This window comes from Halichoerus grypus, chromosome 7, assembly GCF_964656455.1.
Source record: "Halichoerus grypus chromosome 7, mHalGry1.hap1.1, whole genome shotgun sequence".
NCBI classification, from domain to species: Eukaryota; Metazoa; Chordata; class Mammalia; order Carnivora; family Phocidae; genus Halichoerus; species Halichoerus grypus.
This window is the reverse complement of record NC_135718.1, coordinates 47011837-47028517: the sequence shown is the minus strand read 5'-3', so window position 1 is coordinate 47028517 and position 16681 is coordinate 47011837.

The window sequence follows — 16681 nt, the reverse complement described above, 5'->3', positions numbered from 1 at the left end:
GATTACAACTTAGCAAGCCCATCCCATCAGACATTAGACACTTACAGACCTCACCTCATTTGCTCACACAGCCACCGTGGGACATCAGTCACATCATTTCCCAGATGTGAGGGAGACACACTGAGGTGTTAAATGATTTATCCCCAATCACACTTGGATTAAGTGGTAATCCAACATAGAAACTATTCTCATAACAAAACCCAGATTCTTTCCATGGCCTCTGAGTTTAGCAGAGACATGGGACTCTTGACCCAAACACCAACCCAAATACCCACAATGCGCCAGGGAGGGAGCTGAGATCCAAGACAGAGAGCCCTGTGGGACCTGGCACGGGCGCTTGGTAGGAGCTTTCTAAATGATGCCAGATTGGAATGTGCTAGTGAGTCCTGCCAAAGCCCATGGGTGTGGGCAGCTTGGAATCTGAGGCTGGTCAGTTGTGGTCCCCATCCACTGCTTAGGACTGGTTTGCCCCTGCACGGCCTAAGAAGATCCCCACAGTCCCACAGGGGTCAGCTCTAAGTCAGCTGACCAGAAAGAGCTGCTGCCACAGAGGGTCTCTAGAGACTAGGAGCTGAGCAGCCACCCTCTTCCATTCCCTCTGTCTGGCTGCCTCCCCTGTGTTATTGCCCTTAGCCTGAGCTGACGGTGCTAGAGACTTGATTTTGCTCAGGGAGCACAGTTTACCCTCTTGCAGTGGGAGAGGCAATGCCAACTCCCAGCCCCCATCATCACCCCAGCACAAACCGCTGCCCTTGGCTTGGCACAAAGCCAGACTTAGCGGAAGTTCTTTCTACTGGTGGGCATGATCCAAGCAGGTCAGCCGCTCCTGACCCCTTCCATGGTGTCCAGGGGCCACCCCCTTCTCTGGGGCCTTCACGTCAAAGTCATCTTCAGTACCTGTGAAGGGGAAATAGATTTGTTCTGCAGGATGAGGTTCGACCCAAGGGAGGACTTACTGGCCTCTGGATCATTATCGTCCTCCTCATTAAAGCTTTAATTAATTGTACAGTGTGAACTTGTTTTACGAATTGGTCACTGCCCTGGGAATTCGTAATCTGAGACAGATAGACTTGTTCAAGATGCAAGTAATAGAAAAGACATTTACAAACCTCAGGCAGAATTCAGACCTACACAGATGGAAAGAATCTGAACTTAAGGTTGAAGACTGAGTTTACCTTCGATATGCCACCAAAAGCATAAGTAACAAAAGAAAAAACTGGATAAATCGGACTTCACAAAAATTAAAGATCTTTGTGCTTTAAAGAGCACCATAAAGAAAGTGAAAGGGCAACCCACAGAATGGGAGGAAACATTTACAAATCATACATTTAATTAAGAATCTGTATGTAGAACGTATGAAGAACTACCGTCACCTATTAACAAAAAGACAAATGACCATTAAAAAAAAAAAATGGGCAAAGGACTGAATAGACATTTCTCCAGGGGCACCTGGGTGGCTCAGTTGGTTAAGCATCAGACTCTGATTTCGGCTCAGGTCATGATCTCAGGGTGGTGAGATCAAGCCCTGCATCGGGCTCTGCACTCAGTGGGGAATCTGTTTAAGATTCTCTCTCTCTCCCCTTTCCTTTTGCCCCTCCCCACCTCCTCTCACACACACTCTCTCTCTCTTAAAAAAAAAAAAATCAGTAGACATCTCACCAAAGAAGAGCAACAAATGGCCAATGAGCACATGAGGAGATGCTTCATATCATTAGTCATTGGGAAAATGCAAATCAAAACCACAATGAGATACCACTTCACACCCGCTTAGGATGGCTGTTTTTTGAAAAAGGAAAATAACCAGCATTGGTAAGGATGTGGAGAAACTGGGGGTGGGTATGGAAAATGGTGCAGTTGCTGTAGAAAACAGTTTGGCGGCTCCTCAAAGACATAAACACAGAGTTACCATGTGACCCGGCAATCCTAGGCAGATGCCCCAAAGACCTGAAAACAGGGACTCTGACCAACAGTTGTCCACACCTGTTCACAGCGGCACTCTTCCCAGTAGCCAAAAGGTGCAAAGAACCCAAATGTCCATCAGCTGATGAATGGATAAGCAAAATGTGAAGATCACCAAGCCATGAAAAGGAATGAAAGGGATGAAGCACGCTACAACGTAAATCTTGAAACGTTCTTGTAAGTGCAAAAAGCCATACGCCAAAGACTTCATTGTGCATGATTTCCTTAATACGAAATGTCCAGAAGAGGCAAATGGATAGATATCAAGAAAGCGGTTTAGGGGTAGCCAGGGGCTAGGGAGAGCAGGGGCGAGGATGGGGAGTGATTGTTAATGCGTGTGGGGTTTCTTTTCCAGCGATGACAATTGCCTGGAACTACAGAGGGGTGATGGTCGCACACATCTGTGACTACACTAAGAAACCACTGAATTGTATACCTTAAAAAGATGAATGTATGTTTGTGGATTATATCTCAATTTTTTAAAAAAGCTTGAGTGTGCACTCCCAGGTCCTGGAGGGACCCATTCTCCAGTGCTCCCGTAGGGCAAACTCAGACTCCTGCTTGTTGCCTCCATCTTGGGCTGTGTCGAAGAAACAGGACAGCAGGGGGGCTGGAGGGAGGGTGCGTGGAACAGGAGCCCTCTCCAAGTAGCTTGAGCCAAAGGGACAATTTGCCAGGGAGATGCAGGAATAGCTCATGTTACCTGAGGGGTGGCAGGGCGGGACTCTGGAGGAGTGAAAACAGGAAGGGAAAGCTGTCAGGACCCAGGGCAGGCCCCCTCCCAGTCTCCCTCGGAGCACTGCCCCAAGCCTCACCTCGGCTTCTGTAAGAATCCTCATGACTGCCCTTCAAAGGTCCTATTTACCTCAAGAGCTCAGCACTGGCTAACATCTGACCCTGACCATCTATACTCCAGTTCGAGGAGACATAATCTGATTGGATCAATCCAGCTTCTGGATTGATTCCCCCAGGGTCAAAAGTCCACCCACAGTCCCATCAATTGGACCTCAGAAGAGGCTGGGGGACGTGGGCCACTCCTTCGATAATCTCAGGATGCTTTGCGCCGCTAAGCGGTGGGACAGGCAAGGCTGAAGAACCCCTGAGCCAGGGACTCAGTCAGTCATGCTGTGTCTTTTGTCTCTGCTTCTCTCTGTGTGTCAGCTGGTGCTTCCCATGTGGCTTCCAACAGCTTCGGATCTACACGCCTTCAAGAAAGAAAGATGCTTCCACTTTCAATGTGATGAGTCCCAGAGAAGAACCCTGGTTAGCCCAGCTTAGGTCACAGAGAAGGTCAGATCAACAGGACCCCAGGGGATGAGTAGTAATCTGGCACGGCGCTCCCTCTATACACATGTGAACGGGGTTGGGACAGTTCCCAAGAAGAGAGAGGGATCAGAATAGCAGGTGTCTTCTAGAAGGTCTATAGAACTTGGAGGTTGGGGACAGGGTAGGACCACTGCCCTATCTGTTCATTATGTGAGGGTATCTTAGAGGAAGGCAGGAGTTCAGGAATGTTTCCGTGATAGAAGTGTTACCATCTGAGTTGCCGGGCTACCAGAACAAAAGATTAATAACCGTCTCAACAGATCCTGATAATCCGGGGAGCATCGAGGGAAGCTTCACCACTAAAGCTCCATAATATACACATCTGTTAAGAACCTGGCCCACGCCGGGTGCTTTCACTTTCCCAGAATGCCTCCAAATGAGTTCTTTTCCCTGTTTTTCAGATAAGAGAAACTGAGGCTCAGAGGGGCAAAGTCCCTCATCCCAGTGGAGCAGGATTCACTGGAGGACTTCTGACTCCAGCTTGGATCCTTTCCATTGTTGTGTACTGCTTCCCTCTTTGCGGACCCCTGAGGTGAGGAGAGGTCAGGGCTGGGGCTGGGTGTGGGGCCTTGCTGAATGTGGCCAGACGGGAGCAGCCTAGACCTCAGGACTACAGCCACAGGGCACGTGGCCATCGCGGGGCACTCCAGAGCTCCCATGGGAACTGCTGGGGTGGGAGGCAGGCAGAGTGTTTGTGTGTCTGGGAGTTCACATCCTCCAAGTAAACACATCCATGAGGGAACCGGGGCTCCTCCCTGTGACTGAGACCGTTTGATTGGCTTCTGAGCAGTAAACTGTGGCTGACCTGGAGACACCAGCTGATACTTCCAAAGAAACCCATCTGAGGCTCCACCACCTCCAAGATGCCTGCCCAAGGACCTCCCCCAACCCCCTACTCCAGATGTCGGAGCCCTTCTGTGGCCATCATGTGGGAGATGAGAGGCCTGGCAGTGGTCAGCGTGCTCCGGGGAAGTCTTGGAGGAAATGCCATCACTGTTTACACATCCCCGTGGGACTCAGATTGAGGGCAGACGAAACAGATGTGTCCTGGAAGCCCCAGAGAAGACATAGGAAGATTCCAACCCGATGTGATGAGAGACTTCCAGTGGTTAGAGATGTCTCCAGGACAAAGGTGGGTTGCTGGGTGAAGAGCATTGGAGGTATACACATTGAGATTGAATATCACGTTGGAGGGCAGACGAGGAGCAGTGTAGGTGGATTATGCTAGGTGACATTCTTAGTCCTCTCCCAGCCCTGAGCTTGCAGGTTTCTGTAGTCTTCCTCTTGGTAGCTTTATTTCCATTTCATTCCTTTTGTTCTAGAGAATACTTACGTGATGAACTTCGCCATTTGCTTCCCAGGATCCTCCCCACCCTCCCAGCATTCCAGAACAGCTGCTCTTCCGTTCTGGTGGGACTGGCCCCACCCCAGCGCTGGGGGGAGGCCTGGGTGAACCTCAGCCAAGGAGCATGAGCCCATCTCTTAGCCCACCTATCACTGTGGTGGCTGGGTGGGCAGTAACTGAAGACAAAGGCAATCAGGACCGAGTATTCTCCTGGACACGGGTTTCATTTCGCATGTGGGCATGGGGGACCTCAGCAGGACAAGCCTCAGTGCACCCCAGGACTGTGGTGCACCAGCTGTGGGAAGGACTGCTCCCTCTCCCAGCAGGCAGGACTGAGGAGGCACACACTTGGGGTAACAGATACACTCAGCGCCCTCCCCAGAGCCCCTGTCCCATTGCCAATTGCCAACTCTGGCTTTTTTGTTTGGTTTGGTCTTATTTTTTTGGTCTGAGGCTTTTTTTGGCTGCTGGAGCCTACTGTGCCCGCTCTCGGCACAGGCCAGAAGTACCAGGGCCACTGGGTGGGATAAGTGATACATGGTTCTACACTCTTCCCCAAAATTCCTCAGTGGCCTTGCACCCAGTTCTCTAATTGTCTAGATAACCCTTGATGGGCTATTTCCCTTCCCGAGTCAGTTTGCCATTTTCCTGCTCGTGTTTCCTGGGATCACGTCCCAAATAAACTACTTAATCTCACATCCTCGGCTCAGGATCTGGGGGAAATCGAGCCTAAGTACCCAGCTTGCTGCTGACAGCCATCCTGAAGCCTTGTGAGAGCTCGTGTAAGGATGAGACCAGGACCACGGGAGAAGGTGGGGCAGGAGAACAAGGCAAAGTGGGTCCCTGGGGACATCGATGAGCTATGGGATCCACACTTGCTGGAAGTCTGCCTTTTCTCTAAACATTCCATTTCTGTGAACCGCACGTTTTCTTTCTAGTTTAAGCCAGCTTGAGTTGGGGCTTCTATCACTTGCACCCAAAAGCATCGTGGGTGATCTAATTCACAACAAGGAGAGCCCCCAAGCATGGCCTTGGAGGTTGGGGTGGCAGACAGTGAATGTTGGGTGAGACAGGGAAAGAGCATGCTGTGGAGGTCAATGTCACGTGGACCCTTCAGCTCGGCCACTCAGCAGAGCCACTTACTTGGCCTCTCCTAGGCTTGCTTCTTCCTCCCCGAAACAGGATGGTGTTACCAGGCTTTCAGGATTATGGATAGTTTTGAAAAAAATAACACTTGAAAAGTAGCCAGCACATAGCAAATATTTAATACACGGTAGTTATCATTGATAATAGGAGAAGGAGGAAGAAAGGAAGAAGGAAGAGGGGGATTTCATCTTGCCCTTGGACTCCAGGTACAGATCAGAGTTGGGAGGGAAACAGGGAGTGGTCTGGCCTGACCAGAGAGGAGGCTCTATCTTAGGACGCACAGGGGGTGAGGAGAGCGGGGCACAGCTGCAGAGCACCTTCTGAGCACCAGGCACTATTCTGAGCCCCTTTTCCCTTGTTCATTCATTTCATCATCAGGAAAACCCAAGAGACACACACTATTATGACCATCACTTACTGGTCTGCAGAGAAGGAAACTGGGGCACAGAGAGGTTGAGTAACTTGCCTGAAGTCTCACAGCAAGTGTGTGGCAGAGTCGGACTGGCACGCAGGCACGCCCCGCTCCTAACCTCTGTGCTCTCCTGACTGCAGCCCCAAGATAAGGGCATCCCTGCAGATGTTGAGTGGCTTTAATTACAGGACGGGTTCTCTCCCACAGGCAACGCAGATTTACTGGTACAGGCCTGGCAACAGTGAGAACATTGCATAAGCCCCTGGTCACTGGTGAAATGGCTGTGGAATCATTCTAGGAACCAAATTTTCATCCCATCCTTCCCATGGGAACAAGACCTCTTGTGTAATTTCCAGTGGGGAAACCAGAGAGCTGGGAAGCTGTTTTTAACCCCACTGAGAGATGAGCTAATGATGCAGGAGAAAAAATGGAGGTTAAAATAAACTCTAAGAAAAACTCACACATGTTTGGGAGGCCCTAAACTGTGCTGTCGTAAGAGGCTGGGAAACCTCCCTCTCCAAAGAAAGCAGACTTTGACGCATCTTAAGATGGCTTAAGGGCTGAAGGAATACCACAAGGCCCTTCAAAAATGAACCCCAGGAGAGGAGATAGGTGTTCTCTCAAGTTTCAAGTCACACAGCTGTCTTGTCCCCCATCCCCCAGCCCCGGCAGCTCAAAGACCTAAAAAACTATAGCAAAGACATTTAAAAGCTAAGAAATTAATACAGAACAGTTCTCAGAAACAAGAAGACGATATGTAAGTGAACCAGAAACTTGGCGGAATCCTTCAGAAACCCAAACAGATGATGGGTCTGGATCTAGAAAGGGCCAGCATGGCACAGAACACACACAGCTACTCTACCTGGCAAACCATCGCCACTCAGCGAGAGCAGGAAGGGGACTGTGGCCAGAGATACAAGTCAGAGAGTCCTTAGGATACAATACAGGCTGTAAGTGAGGATACTGAGTAGAAGGACTCACCAGGGAGAAGGTACTCCCAGTAGAGTGAAAAGAGATGAGGACAAGATTACTAGAGGATGGGCAGAGGGAGGTGATTCCATTCAATGACCAATCATTCAATTTCTCGACTATAAACCTGAACTTCACCGCTTCGGTCATTTCCCCAGAAGGCTTCCTGCAAGCAAGACACTGCTTGTTGGGGAGATGAGGATGGATGGGCCAAACAGAGAGCAGAAGATGTTTCGTGTCCATGGGGCTCTTGCTCTCTTTGCCCCTTCCTGGCTGTCCCACACTGGTGTCATTTCTCCAGACATGTCCTTGCCTCCAGCTCAGAATGTTGAGCCACCCCCTCCCTTCTCCACAGGTGTGGGCCTTCAAAGCCCCAAGGCAGAGATCACCAAGGGCAGGGAGCTGGGACTGAGGCCCCGGCTGGGACAGGGACCGGGAGACATATTTGGAGCAGAGGGTCTTCTCCCATAACTGGAGTGGTAGCAACCATGACTTGACAAACGCGGGCTCTACCCACTCCACACCCAGGGAGATCAACTCGCAGCCTTGGAGAGAGGCAAGGGGAAGTTGGTGGTTGCAGTTGGTGGGCTGAACACTGACATTAGCTTTCACTCCCTCCCACTAAAATGACAGCAAAAGGGTCAAGAGAAGGTATAAACCCACGAAGATAATGGGAGGAGAAGAGGGGATTAAGCAACATCATATTCCAGGCTGGAAAGCTGATGGAACAGTGGAACCAGCTTAGCCCACCAGAGAAAGCTGAATCGCATGCACGCAGGTAGAAAGCCACGAAGCAAGTGGAACAACACCACAGAACCCCCAGAGGCTTGGGAACAGGCGGCATCCCTCTCCCCTGGAAGTGGGTGTGAAGGTGGGGCCAAAAAAAAAAAAAATGATTGGTCCCAAGTCTGTTGAATGACCCAGCTGATCTGAAAACGTGTGCCCACACTTTGAAACCCTGTGTGCAAACGTTTACAACAGCTTTCTTCATAACTGCCCTAGACTGGAAGCAACCGAGATACCCTTCAATAGGTGAATGGATAAACAAACCAACAAAATTGTATATCCCCATAATTGCATGTTATTAAACAAAATGAGCTCCAAAGCTGTGAAAAGACATGGTGGAAACTTCAACGCATATTGCTAAGGGAAAGAAACCAGTCCGAAAGACCACATACTGTGTGATTCCAAATAGATGGAGTCTTGGAAAAGACACAACTCTAGAAGAAGTAAAGAGCTCAGTGATGCCAGGGAGTGGGGGAGTGCTGAGCAGGTAAAGCACGGGGAAGGGGTGCGTGTGTCTAGGGCTGCGAAACTACTTTGAATGATACTGTAGTGGTGCATTTGTCAAAACCCATGGAACTTATTTACACAAAGAATGAACCTTAATTTATGCAAATTTAAAAGAATCATCTAGAAGGTCATCAGATTCCAGGACGGAATGCAGGATGTGACAGAACAGTTTAACTGAATTACAAATATGTGAGTGAACCTGACTGGAAGGGATGGAGCAAAGGCGCTGACCTGTCATTCTGGAAATGAAAGAAAATAAAGACAAAAGAAGCTGGATGTAATCCCCGTGCTCTAGCTGTACTCGAAGCCACGCCCCCACCCCCCACCCCCGTGGAAGTACAGGTGAACATTCTGACAATGCTATGCGTGGGCTTGAGCACTTAGGTAACGGGATGGAGACTGACTTCTCACTGTCAGAGTAGGAGGTTACAAATAGGTAGGAAGAAGAGGCTAGAATAAATGCATATTTGGCTTAATATGGATACCATATAGATGGCTACATATAGGAATATTTATAGGTATGTACATACACATGGCTTAGTATACATACAGATATCTTCTTGCTCTATCCGCTGAGCAAGCCTGGAAGCAACAGCATCCCAACATCAGTGCACACACCGGTACCCAGATCTTGGTTTCTAACACTACTCTCCAATAAAAGGAACCAGGACTCCTTGGAGAAATGGTTGATTCTAGAACTGGAGCAAGAAATACACAAATGAGCCAGGAGCATCTTGCAGTGCTAAAAAGTAAGAAAGTGCACTCTTGTGTGCTCTCCCTCTCTCTCTCTCGTGCGCGCGCATGCACACACAACGATGGGGACATGTCAAAGGACACAGGAGCCAAGTGAAAGAGTTCCTAACAGCCAAAGCTAGAACAATTTGAGTAACGAAATAAAGCAGCATTGGATTACAACTCAATGTATAAAATAAAGGTCCATGAGTCCATACTGATATAAAAGAATAAACAGAGAACAGGCAAATCTCCTGCACAGAAGAATTCCACATAATCTATATCGATCCTCTGCCCTTAAGGGGGTGTAACATAACTCCCCAATCCTTAAATATGGGTTGTGCACAGTGACTTCCTTCCAAAGATCACAGTATGGTGGTGGGGGAAGGTGGAAAGAGCCATTTTAGAATGGAGAAACCTGACAAATAGTACCTCGGCCAGGTGACCAAAGTTACCCTCATCAGTGATAAGCCATGTTGATATTATGTACTCTTGATAGAATGTGATGAAAATGGCACCATGCCTCTCTCTGGTCTTTCTCTCAAGAACACATAACCCTGCCTGATCACTAGAGAAACTTCAGAAAAAATCCCAACTGAAGGACATTCTACAAAATACCCAACCAGTACTCCTCAAAATTGTCAAGATAATCAAAAACAAGGAAAGTCTGAGAACAATTCTAGCCAGGAGGAGACTAAGGAGATATGACTGGACACAGAAAGTTTATTTTTTTAAATCCATGGAAGCAATAAATCCTAGATAAAACTAGCTAGAACCCAGAACACTTGAAGAATCTACTCAACAAGCAGATATAGAAATATTTTCTGATAAGAGTATTTTGTTCAAGTTCACTCATTATAAGAACAGATCAAGGATTTAAAAAAAAAAACTGGATCTTTGGATGAACATGACAGAAAAGTATAAATTTTAGTAAAATCTAATCTTAGGATGACAGAGAAATAATTCTATCATATTTGTATTAAAAGGGAGTTATTAGAAATTAGTGTAAAGTACATATACTCTCATATCATCACTTCTGATTTTAAAATTTAGTCCACAAGCGCCATAAAAAGATGTTAGATGTTATTCTTGTAGAATACGAAAACATTGGGGGAAAATGAAATTTTCCCTTTGGAATTAACTCAATATATTATGCCCCCCCCCCAAACAATCTAAGAACAAGTGTAACCCCTGGAGCCATTCCCTCCCTCGCTACACAGGTTGGGGACTATCTGTTCAGCTCAGCAGAAGCCTGAGGCTTCATTTTCTGGACAGGATAAAATGAGGATATCCAGACAGGAAGACAGCAGGCACGGATGAGTGGGGAGTATTAAAAATGGGATTAAATGTAAGTTTACTTAAGAGATGATGTTGAAACTTTCAGTCTTCTTCCCCCGCTCTAATCTTGAAGCACCAGCAGTGAGGCATATAGGATCCAGGCACGGACTGTGTAGGCACTCCCTAACAAAACGTCTAGCCTGATTGCCTGGAGAGAAGCCCATAGTCGCCAAGCACCCCTTCAACACACACACACACACCCACACACGCACGCGCACGCACGCACAACATCCAGTCAGATGTTGGGGTCTTCCTCAAGCAAGAAGACAGCCAAGAATCACCTATCTTTTGAGGAAAGCCTCTACTAAGAGACAAAAGCAACTTGGAAGAAACAGAGGCTGTGTAGGGAGAAAACATACGAAAAATGGTCATGAATATCTTCAGAGAGATGAGAGAGATTATTGTATACATGAGGCGAAAAGAGGAACCATAAGGAAGAGCATCCAGAGGAAAAAAACTAGCCTTTAGAAATTAAACACATAATTAGAACAAAAGTTCAGTACGTAAAGAGAATGAAAAAGACACACCAAAGACTAGGAGAACATATTTGCAAAACACAGATGTGGTGAAGCCTTGTAGTTAAGATATACAAAGAACTCTTAAAACTGAACAATAAGAAAACAAGCGACCCAATTAAAAAATAGGCAAACGATCTGAACAGATTCTTTCTCAAAGGAGATATACAGATGGCAAGTAAACATATGAAAAGTTGCTCCACATCATATATCATTAGGAATTATAAATTAAAATAACGAGACACCACTACGTACTTATTAGAATGGCTGCAATCCAAAACACCGACAACACCAAGTGCTGGTGAGCACGTGGAGCAACAGGAATTCTCGTTCATTGCTGGTGGGAATGCAAAGTGGTACAGCCACTTCAGAATGCAGTCTGGAAGTTTCTTGCAAAGCTAACCATAGCCTACCATACAATCCAGCTCCTTGGTGTTCACCCAAATGAGTTGAAAACCTTTGCCCACACAAAAACCTGCACGTGAATGTTTATAGCAACTGTATTCCTAATTGCCCCAAACTAAAGGCAACCAAGATGTTCTTCAGTAGGTGCATTCAAAAAGTATCAATGCAAGCAAGTTATTTTGAAATATGGAAGTAAATACCAGCAGAATTGTTAAAAAGAGTTGGAAGTAGTTGCTTCTGGAGAAAAATAAACAATGAGGACAGGGTAAGAAACTAGTTTTTGTTGTAAGAAAAGAACAATTTGCCTCTTTGACTATGTCCATGGATAAATGGGATAAAAATAAAAACAACAACAAAAAAAGAAAAATAGAAAAAGAACTGGAGAGGAAGGAAAGCTCACACATAGACTGAGCACCACTCTGAGCCAGCACTGTTCCAGACAGCTCCTCGTGCTTTTCCTCACTGATTCCCCCCGCCCCCAACCATGAGCATGCATCACCTCCCCTATGATGTAGGTGAGAAAACAGAGGCCCAGAGACACCAAGACCCTGCGTGGGGACAGATGTCCAGCAAGAGCTACTCAATCTGTCCATATCCTCTTCCCACTCCTTCGGGCAGCTCTTACCAACACATTATTTTTCTTCTGAGTTAGTTCCTCTAAGGAGTAAAGGTCTGGTCCCTTCCCCAATGCCTTCCTCCAGCTCCTGCTGACTTGGGGACATAACTCTGTCAGTGGTTTAATTCAATCCAGATGGAAGGCTCCACTTGGCTCTTAAAGCATGCCCTTTGAGAGTGCTGAGATTTGCAGATAAACCTTGAGATGTGAGAGGAGAGCAAGAAAACAGGAGGGTGACAGCATATGAAGTTTGGGGGTGGGGGAGTCACTTAGGGATGAATTCGAACCTGATGGAGAGCGTTCTGCACAGCTGTGAGGCCTGGCCAGGGTTTGGGCCTTGGGCCACCAGCCCAGAATCTTAGAGGCAGAAACTCATGTGCTCCGCCCATCACAAATTCCCCAAACGCTTTTGAATGCCCAGCGGCAGGCGTTGGGGTGGGAGCCGTGGTACAGTGTTGAATCAGACATAAACCTCTGCCTTGAGGGATTCATGGTCTAGCAAATGAGACAGTAAGATGGGCAGACAGATGGGTATCCAAATATTTATGGTCCAGTGGTACCAGAAAGAAACATTACAGTAGAGGCAGGGGCAGTATAGGAGGAGGACAAGAGTCAGAGTCTTGAAGGAATTGACATGGAGCTGGGTTATGAAAAATGAACAGGCACATGCCAGGGAAAGAAGCTGGGAGGCCCACCCCAAGCCAAGAAAAGAGCAGGTGCAAAGGCATAGTGGCTTGGAAGGATGGTTAATCGTAGAAGCAGGGTGAGAAAGAACTCTAGGGTTGCTTGGAGCAGTCCCATAGAGCTCAGAGGAGCGGATGTCATGAGACAGGGCCTCCATTCCTGGTCCTTCCTCTTGCTGGTGGTATGACCTAAGGAAAGTCACCTCTACTCTCAGGGCCTCGGTTTCCTCATATGTTTAATGAGGAAGGTAGATTTGAATTTTTTAAAACAACATGAAAATAATATATTACATTGTATTCTTAAAAAAAAGAAAACCCAAGTTATATACCTGTGTGTGATGAAAAACAAGTTTCTTGGCCCAATCCTCCCTACCTCTGACTTATGTCCCTAAGGCAACCTCTTTTAATCATTTATGTTTTTGTTTATTGAAGTCCTTAGTCTCTGAAACTCTGAATAAAATGTTTATGGATCTGTTTTTTGATTTACTGACTTTAGGTAGTCTATTGTCTTCATAGTATGAAAAACAAGAATTTAGTTGGGACGCCTGGGTGGCTCAGTCGGTTAAGCAGCTGCCTTCCGCCCGGGTCATGAGCCCAGGGTCCTGGGATCAAGTCCCACATCGGGCTCCTTGCTCAGCAGGGAGCCTGCTTCTCCCTCTCTCTCCCTCTGCTTGTGCTCTCTCTGTCAAATAAATAAAAATCTTAAAAAAAAAAAAGAAAAAAAAAAACAAGAATTTAGTTCACATAAACTCCCTCCTTTGTCTCTTCCTCTCTGTTCTATCTTTCTATCTTTCTATCTATCTATCTTTCTATCATCATCATCTAACTCTGTGTTCTATTATTTATATTTGAACATTTTTAAACAATGTGCTTATACTTCTATTTAAATGTAGTAATCCTCTCCATCACCTCCCAGACTAATGATTATTTAACATCTGTATGCAGTAATGAGAAGCTCACTTTCTATATTTGGGCATCTCTGATTCTGAGAACATCTTTCCTCTTTTAAGTTTAAAATTGCCTCTCTGTAATTTCTTGCCAGTGGGCCTAGCTCTTCTTTCCAGGGACTCAGAGTGTCAGGCAGCTTGCTGCTTCCCGGGCCAGTCGTTTAGAAATAGGATAGCTGCATCACGACCTTCTTCGGGCTTAGCTTTTGTAAAACGAACTGTAGCGCCTCTCTTCCTCCAGCCGCCCTGCAGGTTCCCATCCCTCACCCTCTGACCATGCTGTCCAACGGGCAGTGCCTACAACCGCCCACAGACTCGGGGCCCATTTCAACACTCACAGTAAATAGTAGGTGTGCAAATGGGTATTATTTTCCTAAATTTTCTTAAACTCTCAAGCCTGGGAACAGCATGAGGACCAAATATAGAAAACAGTGGCAACACAATCTCTCTTCACTTTAAAATGTCAGGTCTTAATACGACACAAAATACATACTGAAAGCTCAGTACTGACCATGCCTTAGTATTGCAACCACAACACAGCCCCGAGCATGGAGTTGTGTTCAAAGCAGGTGCTCATATGGGTTTGCGCCTCAACCCCAGACCAAAAATACAAGCGGGTTTGTGGTTTTTCACTTGTTTATGCAAAATAGAAAAATTGAGGACAACATAGGAAATATTTCCTAAAGTTAAATTTATTCATTTAGAGGACTTTTCTTTATTGGGACCCTGTATTCCTCTTCCTTGTTTTGATATTAAAATAAGAATATAGATCTTAAAATTTGTATTTGATTATTTTATAAAAGGATGGGTGATTCCCATTTAAAAGCTCCAGGAACACTTTGGGAAAACTGAAGTGCAGATCAGATCATATTTTTTAAACTAATTAATTAATTAATTATCTTTGTGAGGAGAGAAAAGGCACTTGTGCATGAGTGGGAAGGCAGGGAAGAGCAGAGGGAGAGAGAATCTTAAGCAGACTCCATGCTCAGCTCAGAGGCGACACAGGACTCGATCTCACGACCCTGAGATCATGACCTGAACCAAAATCAAGAGTCTGATGCTTAACCCACTGAACCACCCAGGCGCCCCAAGATCAGATAATATATTAATGGGTTTCTTGGAAGTATTAAAAGTTGGGAACTTCATGTTGTCTTCTAAATTGAGAGTGTGGGGTGGGTTTGCTTATAGGCCTGTGAAATCCGAAATCCAGGAACCACTGGGCTAAATAAATGAGTGGAGAATGGAAATCCAGGCGGTCTCCGACTTCTGCGGCAATGTGAGCTGGGGGCCTGCATTAGGCAGCCTCGACTGAGGAGATGGTCAACTGGGAAGGGCCCCGGGTCAGCTTGCTGGCTCTTGGGCTGTGGAACGGGCCAGATGTGTGCGGGCCTGGAATGAGCCTTGTTGTCTTTTCCTCTCTTGGAGCTGTCCTCCAGGAGGTCCTGTGCCTGTACTTCTCCTCAAGAAGGAAGGGAGGAAAGAGCTTTTGTTATACTAAGATGGGTAGAGCTGAGCATCCAGTAAGTGACAAAAGAGGAGATATAAAGGGGAGTGATTTGAGGCCAGAACCCCAAGAAGTCCCAGGCTGGGTGGGCTAAGGAGATCTGGGAAGCCTTCCTGGGGGAGGAGGAGTCTGTTTAAGCCAGTGTGTAGGCCAGAGTTCGGGGAGGCATAGAAGTGGCAAAGGTGCATGATGTCTGCAGGGACCATGGAGGGAAGAGTCCGGTCAGGCCTGATGGTAGTTAGGGTGACCTTTCTATATGTAAGCAGGTGTTAACCACGGGAAAAGGGGTTCCCTGTTGATTAATTTGGGGAATGCTACATTTAACAAGTCACGCAGCCTTCTTTACCACAGGGCTTTAACATGGTGGTATGACCTGAGAATCTTTAGGAAGCAAGTGTTCCGTGTTCCCCCAGTTATGGACCCTTTACTCAGAAACTGCTCCAGAAAGTAGGCAGAAAAGCGTGAAGAAGCTCGCCTGGCTAAGACCATGGCAAGCCTGATGGACGTTCTCAGGCTCTCAGGCTTCCCCGTGTAGGAGAGGAATGTGGGCTGAGTACTAACCATGCAGATTCCCGGGCCCATCGCCCGATAAGAGCTCTGGAGCAGGGCCCAGGAATCCCCGCGCCTAACAAGCTGGTGCCCAGGCAAGGGTTCCAGCGGCCACACTTTGAGAACCGGCAGTACAGGTAAGACAGTATCAGTGATCCGAAGGCCTGGAAACTACAGTTCAGACAGCAGTCACCGATCCGAGCCTCTGCCGGGGTAAGGGGCTGAGAGCTGAGAGCCTCTCATCAGCTCCTCCTCCCGCTGGTGTAAGGGATGGGGGTGGGGAGAGCGGAGCTGCCTGTGCAGCCCGGGAGGACCCAGCAAAGCCACTCGTCTTCCCCCTGGTGTCTGAAATCAGGTACTGCAGGTCAGGGCTCGCAGACCCAGAGAGCAGGCCGGCCAGCAGCTGCCCCTGGAAAAGTAAGGGGACAAGGCTCAGCGCAAACCTTGCTTCTTCCAGGAAGCCTCTCCTAACTTCCTCCCCCTCTCGATGCTCCTGCAGTGCTCATTTCTGAAACATACCACCTCACTTTCCTACACCTCCTGATGTCTCTAAAGCAGTCATTTTTGAGCTTATGCAAACACTGATAGCATTATCTCATTAAGTGGGGAGCCTTAGGGATACTGTCAACAGCTGAAGGTCTATGGATATTAATTAGAGTTACAAAGATAGCAACCAAGGAGCAAATGCCAGGGATATAGCTGAAGGGAGAAGGGGGAGGGGAGACAGAGAAATCTCCCCTCCAACATGACCCAACTTCAATAAAGTAGATCAATCAAGAGACAGCAGAAAGGCTACCCACTGTCAGGCTCATCTATATGACATTGTGGAAAAGGGAAAGTCATGGAGACATAAATTAGCTCAGTGGTTATCAGGGAAGATTTGGGGATGAGCTGAAGACAGTAATTGTTTTACAATCAGGCTTGGAGGCGGGAGGAGGGGGA